The 9,541-nt window shown below is 46.8% G+C and overlaps 1 long non-coding RNA gene across 1 annotated transcript; it reads left to right on the top strand.

The window, feature by feature from the left end:
* Window positions 1–2,899: 2,899 nt before the first annotated feature.
* On the top strand, window positions 2,900–8,502 carry LOC134413051 (uncharacterized). Its single transcript, XR_010026450.1, has 3 exons — window positions 2,900–3,029; window positions 4,039–4,090; window positions 8,184–8,502. It is a non-coding gene; the product is annotated as an uncharacterized LOC134413051 (long non-coding RNA).
* Window positions 8,503–9,541: the final 1,039 nt, after the last annotated feature.

A 9,541-nucleotide genomic window follows, 5' to 3' on the forward strand; every position in this document is an offset into this window, starting at 1 on the left:
AGTAGCTAGGAAAAGCTGCAGATGGTGTGCAACGCTCCACAGGAGCGCTGCGGCCATCAGGGCCGGGTGGGGAGATAGTGGGAATTGGAGCCAGGGGGGATGGGGGGGAAACAGAGCCAGGGGGGAAAATGGAGCCAGGAGGGATGTGGGGGGGAATGGAGCCAGGGGGGATGGGGTTTTGGTTAGGGTTAGGTTTATGGGGGGGGGGGAATGGAGCTAGGGGCATAGGGGGAAAACAGAGCCAGGGGAAATGGGGGGAAAGCAGAGCCAGGGGGGATGGGTGGGAAATGGAGCTAGGAGGGATGGGGGGGGGGAAACGGAGCTAGGGTGGATGGGGGGATGCAGAGCCAGGGGGGATGGGGTTTTGGTTAGGGTTATGTTTATGGGGGGGGAAATGGAGCTGGGGACACAGGGGGAAAACAGAGCCAGGGGGGATGGGGGAAAACGGAGCCAGGAGGGATGGGGGGAACGGAGCCAGGGGGGATGGGGTTTTGGTTAGGGTTAGGGTTATGGGGGGGAATGTTGCTGGGGACATAGGGGGAAAACAGAACCAGTTATAAAGCAGCAGTGCTCAGTCTATGAGCTAGCAGGAAAATACACACACCCCTACCCCGACTGACATCAGCAGCCATGGAGCAGTCCAAGGGAACATGGGGTATTGCAACCAATGGCTACAGCCTCACAGCTTCTTTAGAGGTGGCCACAATGGCTGGAGGTACACGGATCATGACCTCTGGTCGTGGGACGCCAGAAAGCACTCTGCCCAGTCCACTTATGCTCTTGACGTACCACTACTGTAAGTGACTACTACTGGTCCATCACTCGCATACGCCGACACAATGGGTTTTCCTGGGGAATCCATTGCTCCGGTTTATGACATTGGGATGCTATTAGACATCTGTTTTGCTGGTGTGACATCAAAAGCATGAATAAAGCAGCAGCGTTGGAAACTGCCCCATTTCTCTAATCTCATACATCTTCATCTTCTGAAGGCAGGGAGCAACACATGTGTCAATCTGCTAAACTATTGGCTGCTGTGTGAACAGCGTGCTTGAATAGAGGGACCCTTGGTCTGATCCAGTAGGACTTTTCTGAGCACTTCAGAGAGTTCTGCTGCAGCAGATCAAAATCCTCTCTTGTCCAACACTCCATTAGGACCATGGCCAACTAGGTGACCCCAAGAGTAGCCCACAACTGGCACATGAGGACAAAAACATCTGTCGGGTATGTTTGAAGGTACATTTCTGCATTGAGCTGGGGGTTGCACTTGATGGCCTTCTAGGTCCCTGGCAACTCTTCTACTCCATGATTCTATGATTCTATGAATACTGAATCTAATATTGAACCACTTTAATTCACAGCCATTGTCAGCACTACCATACATCACTATGGGGCATTGGGAGAGACGCCCTCCCCCCTCCCCGCCCTGAGTAGCACACGATAGCAAGACGTCAGAGATGCAGAGAAGTATTTCGAAAAAACAGTCAGTACGGTGGTATGGCTTTTATTGATATGTTGTTCTACATGCCAATCATTGGATTATCTCCTTTTTGGATATATCAGGACTCCCTTTGGGTAGAGGAAGCAACATATTTGTTTGATGACCTAACTGGAGGAGAATCCCATCACATACGTGAACTCCTAAGGAATGGAGGGAATGGAGCTAGATCCAGGTATTATGATGCAAAATGGAGCCGGTTGGATTACGATTTCTGTTCGTGGTTGTTCCCCCCAACCCCCAATCATGGGTTGAAAACTGACGCCTCTTGGATCTCTGAGGGAGCTGAGACCACTTCCTGGGCTGGACATTGTGAGAAGGATCCTGAAACAAAAAGGATGTAGAGCAAAAGTTAAGGAACTTCTAGGAATGGAGGACAACGTTTGGGTTTTCAGAGGGAACCGTCCTGGCCGGGAGCTCTGGCACCTTGGAGGGTGAATTTGAAAAGGCTACGCAGGGCGACTAGTCAGAGAACGAATGCCTCCGTGTATAACAAATGTTGGCACATACTACTGTTATACGGTATTTTTTCTATATTGGTGGATTTTTAAAAATAATTTGGTCCCCCATCTTATGAACACTCACCAGGGAGTAAGTCCCATCGAATATTGTGGCCCTTACCTCTGTGTAAACAGGCATAGTGTGGCTCTATTGACCGGTAGACAGGTGACACTCGGTGCAAAGCCCTGGACGGCCCCCAACCCCGGCAGTCTTTCTACCTTCGTAGCTGTTTTTTTAATTGCTATTGTTGGGAGTGTTTATCTGGAACACTAAGTTGTTTCTATGAGACGGTTTATTTCGGAATATTTATTTATTTACAGCTTCCTACTATGAATGGGGATGGAAGAGTTGAGTACCCTCGCTTCCTCACCCTGTCGCTAAACTCACATGGGTGCTTCAATCACTTGTTTGGTGACACTCTGACACTCGGGGGGAGACGCTTCCTCACTGGTTCCCCTCTCACTCTTTCTGTCTCAAGGACATCGGGATAGTTTTCAGAGTCCAAAGCTGGGCATCAGGAAAAACTTAGACAAAGTGCCCAACTGGTCTGGGAATCTGATGGACTTCCACCCACCCGCCTTCCCAGACCTCACTGGTTGAACCACTTACCCCTGGATCGGGGGGGGGGGGTCCGTGCACATCCCTAATCTAAACTAACCTGGTGTTTAATGTTCAACTAACATTTCAAGTTAACATTGGGGGTGAACTGAAACATATGCCTTAACTGTCAAATAATCAAACGTTTATAATTACAAATACGGAGGTTGGAATAAATTGACCAACGAAATCTACATGTCTCCAAACCCGGAGGATCACACAGCTGTCTCCTCCGATCAATAAAAACTGCATTTGGCCATCCAGAGCAAACAGTACTGAGCAAAGCCAGAAGAATACGTTCCAGAGTCACAGAGTGCCTCCCTTCTCTCCTCTTACAAAGGATTTGAAAAAGAAGACTTACCAACAGCAGAGTTTCCTGAGCAGCAGAAGCCAGGGCAAGTCGAAAGTCGTTGGTGGAAAGGATGGAGACGGGGTGTGAGCTTTTATACGGTTTCTTCCAGCGCTCGAAGGGGATGGTTCAGCCAGGTAAGTGGCATTTATTTTGTTAAGTATACCCCTCCCATAGCTGTGCCACTTTTCTGTCCTCCTGATTCCTATAATGAACACCCTCTGACTAACAAGTTGTTTCACGGCATTCCCTTCCTTGTCAGCCCACCTTGGAAAGGTGTTTTGCTCCCTTTGGCGGTCCTTCCTTTTGGCTGGACGTGATGTTCCTGCTAAGGGATTTGGGGTGTGGTTTTTTTTTGGAATCGGCAAAAGATGCCATTGATTCACACTTGCAGCTCAGAGAGAACCGCAGGAAAAGAAAATGGTGGTCGGCTGTGGTCCAATGCCTTCCTTTTCAGCGTGTCCCTCCGAAAGGAAAAGAAGAGGAAAAAGAAACTGGGACTCCCCCATTCCCCAGGCTACCCAAGGAAGCCTGGGGGTTGTAGGACTTCTTTCGTGCCCAACCATGTCCCCCTGGACATTAGGGGGAAGCGAATGAATCTTCAATATGGAGCTTTATCTCTTTCATTTTTGTTATGTTTCATAAGAACATAACATACGAACAAATCGGTTAAATGTATTACATTATACGAGAAAGGGGCATGAAAGGGCTCCACAAGGGTTAACGGGTGTTTGTATTTCAACAGTGTTAGGTTCAGTGTCTATGAAGATGGGTCGAAAAGCAAAACTCCTTTTTACCTGGCTCTATTTGCACTTCTTGCCTTCAGTACTAAATGATCTATTGCCACGCTTTTTCTCTATAAGGCAACTCTTCCACATGTCACACCAGACCTTCCAATGTATTTAACCAAAGTGATTTCAATTCTAGTACGTCTTCTTGATCTCCAACCACTTTGGAGCCCCCTCATAATATAAGGCCCTGAGCCGGGATTTACTTGGCTTGTTCCTCAATCCAGCACTGAAGTTATCTAACTCAAATGCTTTTTTTTTTTCTAGCTAAAGCGTCCCTCATGTACCCATTTTTGTATGCGCAGGTCCTGGACCCGTGAACTGCATTGCAACATTGAGAAAAGGGAAAAGTTCAAGGTAGGACTCCATTACCCACGACACGTAGGCTTAGAAAGTGCAATACAGGTATTTTCATATAGATATCTGAAACAAATTTCTCCCCTAACTCTTAAGATGGGAAGTTAAAGGAGCCATGCTGGATCACACCACGGGCCTGTCCAGAGGGTTTTGAGTTCAGAGTCCAGACAAGAATGATTAAAGATTGTAATCACTTTAATCATCACCAGAGCTAGTCTCTCAATCCGCGCCTACACAGGGGTGCCTTCATACCTTCATACTCAGATATTTATATGAAAATACCTGAATTGCATTTTCTAAGCCAATGTGTGGTACGTAATGGAGTCCTACCTTGAACTTTGCTCTTCTCACAATGTTGCAATGAAGTTCACGGGTCCAAGAACTGCACATACAAAAAATGGGTACATGAGGGACGCATTTGAGTTAGATGTCATCAGTGCTGGATTTAGGAACAAGCCAAGTACATCCCAGCTCGGGGCCTCATATTATGAGGGGCCTCCAAACAGGTTGGAAATCAAAAGACGTAATAGAATTGAAATTACTTTGGCTCAAATACATTGGAAAGTCTGGTGTGACGTGCAGCAGTGTTGCCTTATACAGAGTTAAGCGTGGCAACTCTGCATGTATTATTGGAGGCCAGAAGTGCAAATAGAGCCAGTTTAAAAGAAGTTCAGATCAATTTACTTTTGCTTTTCTACCCGTCTTCATAGAGGGCTTCCTAACACTTCACCCCCTAACCCTGGTGGTGCCCATTCATGACCCTTTCTCGTATAATGTAATGCATTTTTCCCATTTGTTCGTGTGTTGTGGGGCCTCTGAATTTCGATATGGCTTTGGGCCTCAGCATGTCTTAATCACGCCTTGGTTAACATGCAAAAATTAGGGATGTCGCCATCAGATTCTAGGTCCTAGAATCTGATGGATTTCCAGCCGCCCATCCTCCTGGACCCCAGTCACTGATCCACTTACCCCCCCACCCCAGGACTCGCTCCCTGAGTGGCCACACAGTGAACAAGTGAGTCCTTTCTGTGCCTGTAATGTTGTGTAAATGGCTTCTTTACAGCTGCCATTTGGGCAATGTTACTTTTAGGGATATCACTGAGCTGCCATTTCTATGCAAATAGCAGGTCGTTATGGGGACTGGCTGATGCTGGACCCACTCCTTGGGGACAGGACCACTCATTGGGCAAGTCTGTGGGGTGGAAACAACAGCGAATGGGGGAAGTCCCTGTTTCTTTTCCCTCTTCTTTTTCTTTGGGAGAGTCAAGCTGGAAAGGAAGGCATTGGGCCGCATCCGACCACCATTTTGTTTTCCTGCGGTTGCCTCTGAGCAGGAAGTGTGACTCAACGGCATTCTTGGCCAATTCCAAGGAAGAAAACATCCCAAATCCATTAGGAGGAACATCACGTCCAGCCAAAAGGAAGGACCGCCAAAGGGAGCGAAACACCTTTCCAAGGTGGGCTGACAAGGAAGGGAATGCCATGAAACCACTTGTTAGTCAGAGGGTGTTCATTATAAGAATCAGGAAAAGTGGCACAGCTATGGGAGGGGTATACTTAACAAAATTAACGCCACTTATGTCGCTGAACCATCCCCTTCGAGCGCTGGAAGAAACCGTATAAAAGCTCACCCCGTCTCCATCCTTTCCACCAACGGCTTTCGACTTGCCCTGGCTTCTGCTGCTCAGGAAACTCTGCTTTTGGTAAGTTTTGTTTTACAAATCCTTTGTAAGAGGAGAGAAGGGACGCACTCTGTGACTCTGGAACGTATTCTTCTGGCTTTGCTCAGTACTGTTTGCTCTGGATGGCCAACTGCAGTTTTTATTGATCGGGGGAGACAGCTGTGAGATTCTCCGGGTTTGGAGACATGTAGATTTCGTTGGTCAATTGATTCCAACCTCCGTATTTGTAATTATAAATGCTTGATTATTTGACAGATAAGGCATATGTTTCACTGAGCCACAGCAACGCGTGGCAGGGTACAGCTAGTATTATAATAATATAATTATTATATAATTATAAAATTATTGAAAAGTCCTCCCCCAAGATCATCTGAATCATCACCCATCCGGCATAGGAATAAACCCCAAGCCTTTGGGGAATACTCACTGAGGGGAGTAGCTTTAAACCATCCAAATCCCCAGGTGAAGAGAAAACTCTTTGCCAGATGCTGAAGAGATGACTCACGTGGCTCCAAGTAAACGTCCCTGTGGAGATCTCATTTCTGATTCAGAGCTCCATCCGAGGAGGGTTTTATTGCTCACGGATATTTTGCAGGTCCCTCTTATGATGTCGTCTGCCTCCTGCGCACCTTCCTAGTTTACCTGGTGGGAATCCTGGGCCTTTCACCTCCTTTGACCAAGAAAAGTTTGCTAGATTCTGCTCATTGTAGTAAGAGAGAGAGAGAGATGGACAGACAGACAGCTTGATGGGAGGTTATAGCTAAGAAGTCTGTATAAAAAGTCTAATTGTTTTCATGAGCATTTCTCTCATTATTTTTTATTTTACTATTTAGTTCCCCCTTTCCTGATCTTTTCATGCCCCTAGATTTCAATTCTAGTACATCTTCATGATCTCCAACCACTTTGGAGCCCCCTCATAATATAAGGCCCTGTGCCAGGATTTACTTTGTTTGTTCCTCAATCCAGCACTGAAGTTATCTAACTCAAATGCTTTTTTTTTTCTTGCTAAAGCGTCCCTCATGTACCCATTTTTGTATGTACAGGTCTTGGACCGGTGAACTGCATTGCAACATTGAGAAAAGCGGAAAGTTCAAGGTAGGACTCCATTACCCACCACACATAGGCTTAGAAGGTGCAATACAGGTATTTTCATATAGATATCTGAAACAAATTTCTCCTCTAACTCTTAAGATGGGAACTTAAAGGAGCCATGCTGGATCACACCACGGGCCTCTCCTGAGGGTGGAGTTCTCTGCAGTGATGGACATAGTCTGAGAGGGCTGCCTTTGTTCCCTGTTCCACAGCTTGCTTAACATTTCAGGCTCCTTCCCATAATGTCCTACCTAGGGAGTGGTCTCAGCTCACCCAGCAGTCCCAGAAGAAGCCTCAGCATTCACCCCAGGGCCAGGGCCCTGAATCTGAGATCAAAAGCGTAACACCAAAGCCTATTATTGTGGGGATTTTTCCAAGACTGGACCTCTCCTCACTCCCTCAAGAATTATTTGACATTGGACGATTCGTCACCAGTTACTTTATTTGATATATATCACTTCCCACCACCAAATAAGTCCCAAAACAATTTACCAAACAAGATACAACACCAAGAATTGAATCCATGGTAGTTTAGCCCTTAAATATAAAAAATATTTACACGAATGCTCATCCGAAGGATCACCTCAATCCGTCCCCCATCGAGTGAAGGAGTGAAGAACAGAAGAGAAGCCCAGCTTTGGACTCTGAAAACTATCCCGATGTCCTTGAGACAGGAAGAGTGAGAGGAGAACCAGTGAGGAAGCGTCTCCCCCCGAGTGCCAGAGCGTCACCAAACAAGTGATTGAAGCACCCGTGTGAGTTTAGCGACAGGGTGAGGAAGCGAGGGTACTCAACTCTTCCATCCCCGTTCATAGTAAGAAGCTGTAAATAAATAAATACTCAGAAATTAACCATCTCATAGGAACAACGTAGTTTTCCAGATAAACACACCCAATAATAGCAATTTAAAAAACAGCTACCAAGGTAGAAAGACTGCCGGGGCTGGGGAACATCCAGGGCTTTGCACCGAGTGTCACCTGTCTACCGGTCAATAGAGCCACACTATGCCTGTTTACACAGAGGTAAGGGCCACAATATTCAATGGGACTTACTCCCTGGTGAGTGTTCATAAGATGGGAGACCAAATTATTTTAAAAAATCCACCAATATAGAAAAAATACCGTATAACAGTAGTATATGCCAACATTTGTTATACACAGAGGCATTCGTTCTCTGACTAGTCGCCCTGCGTAGCCTTTTCCCATTCACCCTCCAAGGTGCCAGAGCTCCCGGCCAGGACGGTTCCCTCTGAAAACCCAAACGTTGTCCTCCATTCTGAGAGATTCCTTAACTTTTGCTCTCCATCCTTTTTGTTTCAGGATCCTTCTCACAATGTCCAGCCCAGGAAGTGGTCTCAGCTCCCTCAGGGATCCAAGAGGCGTCAGTTTTCAACCCATGATTGGGGGTTGGGGGGAACAACCACGAACAGAAATCGTAATCCAACCGGCTCCATTTTGCATCATAATACCTGGATCTTTAGCTCCATTCCCTCCATTCCTTAGGAGTTCTCGTATATGATGGGATTCTCCTCCAGTTAGGTCATCAAACAAATATGTTGCTTCCTCTACCCAAAGGGAGTCCTGTTATATCCAAAAAGGAGATAATCCAATGATTGGCATGTAGAACAACATATCAATAAAAGCCATACCAACATACTGACTGTTTTTTCGAAATACTTCTCTGCATCTCTGACGTCTTGCTATCGTGTGCTACTCAGGGCGGGGAGGGGGGAGGGCGTCTCTCCCAATGCCCCATAGTGATGTATGGTAGTGCTGACAATGGCTGTGAGTTAAAGTGGTTCAATATTAGATTCTGTATTCATAGAATCATAGAATCATGGAGTAAAAGAGTTGCCAGGGACCTATAAGGCCATCAAGTGCAACCCCCAGCTCAATGCAGAAATGTACCTTCAAACATACCCGACAGATGTTTTTGTCCTCATGTGCCAGTTGTGGGCTACTCTTGGGGTCACCTAGTTGGCCACGGTCCTAATGGAATGTTGGACAAGAGAGGATTTTGATTTGCTGCAGCAGAACTCTCTGAAGTGCTCAGAAAAGTCCTACTGGATCAGACCAAGGGTCCCTCTATTCAAGCACGCTGTTCAAACAGCAGCCAATAGTTTAGTAGATTGACCAACGTGTTGCTCCCTGCCTTCAGAAGATGAAGATGTATGAGATTAGAGAAATGGGGCAGTTTCCAACGCTGCTGCTTTATTCATGCTTTTGATGTCACACCAGCAAAACAGATGTCTAATAGCATCCCAATGTCATAAACCGGAGCAATGGATTCCCCAGGAAAACCCATTGTGTCGGCGTATGGGAGTGATGGACCAGTAGTAGTCACTTACAGTAGTGGTACGTCAAGAGCATAAGCGGACTGGGCAGAGTGCTTTCTGGCGTCCCACGACCAGAGGTCATGATCCGTGTACCTCCAGCCATTGTGGCCACCACTAAAGAAGCTGTGAGGCTGTAGCCATTGGTTGCACTACTCCATGTGCCCTTGGACTGCTCCATGGCTGCTGATGTCAGTCGGGGTAGGGGTGTGTGTATTTTCCTGCTAGCTCATAGACTGCGCACTGCTGCTTTATAACTGGTTCTGTTTTCCCCCCTATGTCCCCAGCAACATTCCCCCCCATAACCCTAACCAAAACCTCATCCCCCCTGGCTCCGTTCCCTCC

Source organism: Elgaria multicarinata, chromosome 23, assembly GCF_023053635.1.
Source record: "Elgaria multicarinata webbii isolate HBS135686 ecotype San Diego chromosome 23, rElgMul1.1.pri, whole genome shotgun sequence".
In the NCBI taxonomy this organism is placed as follows: Eukaryota; Metazoa; Chordata; class Lepidosauria; order Squamata; family Anguidae; genus Elgaria; species Elgaria multicarinata.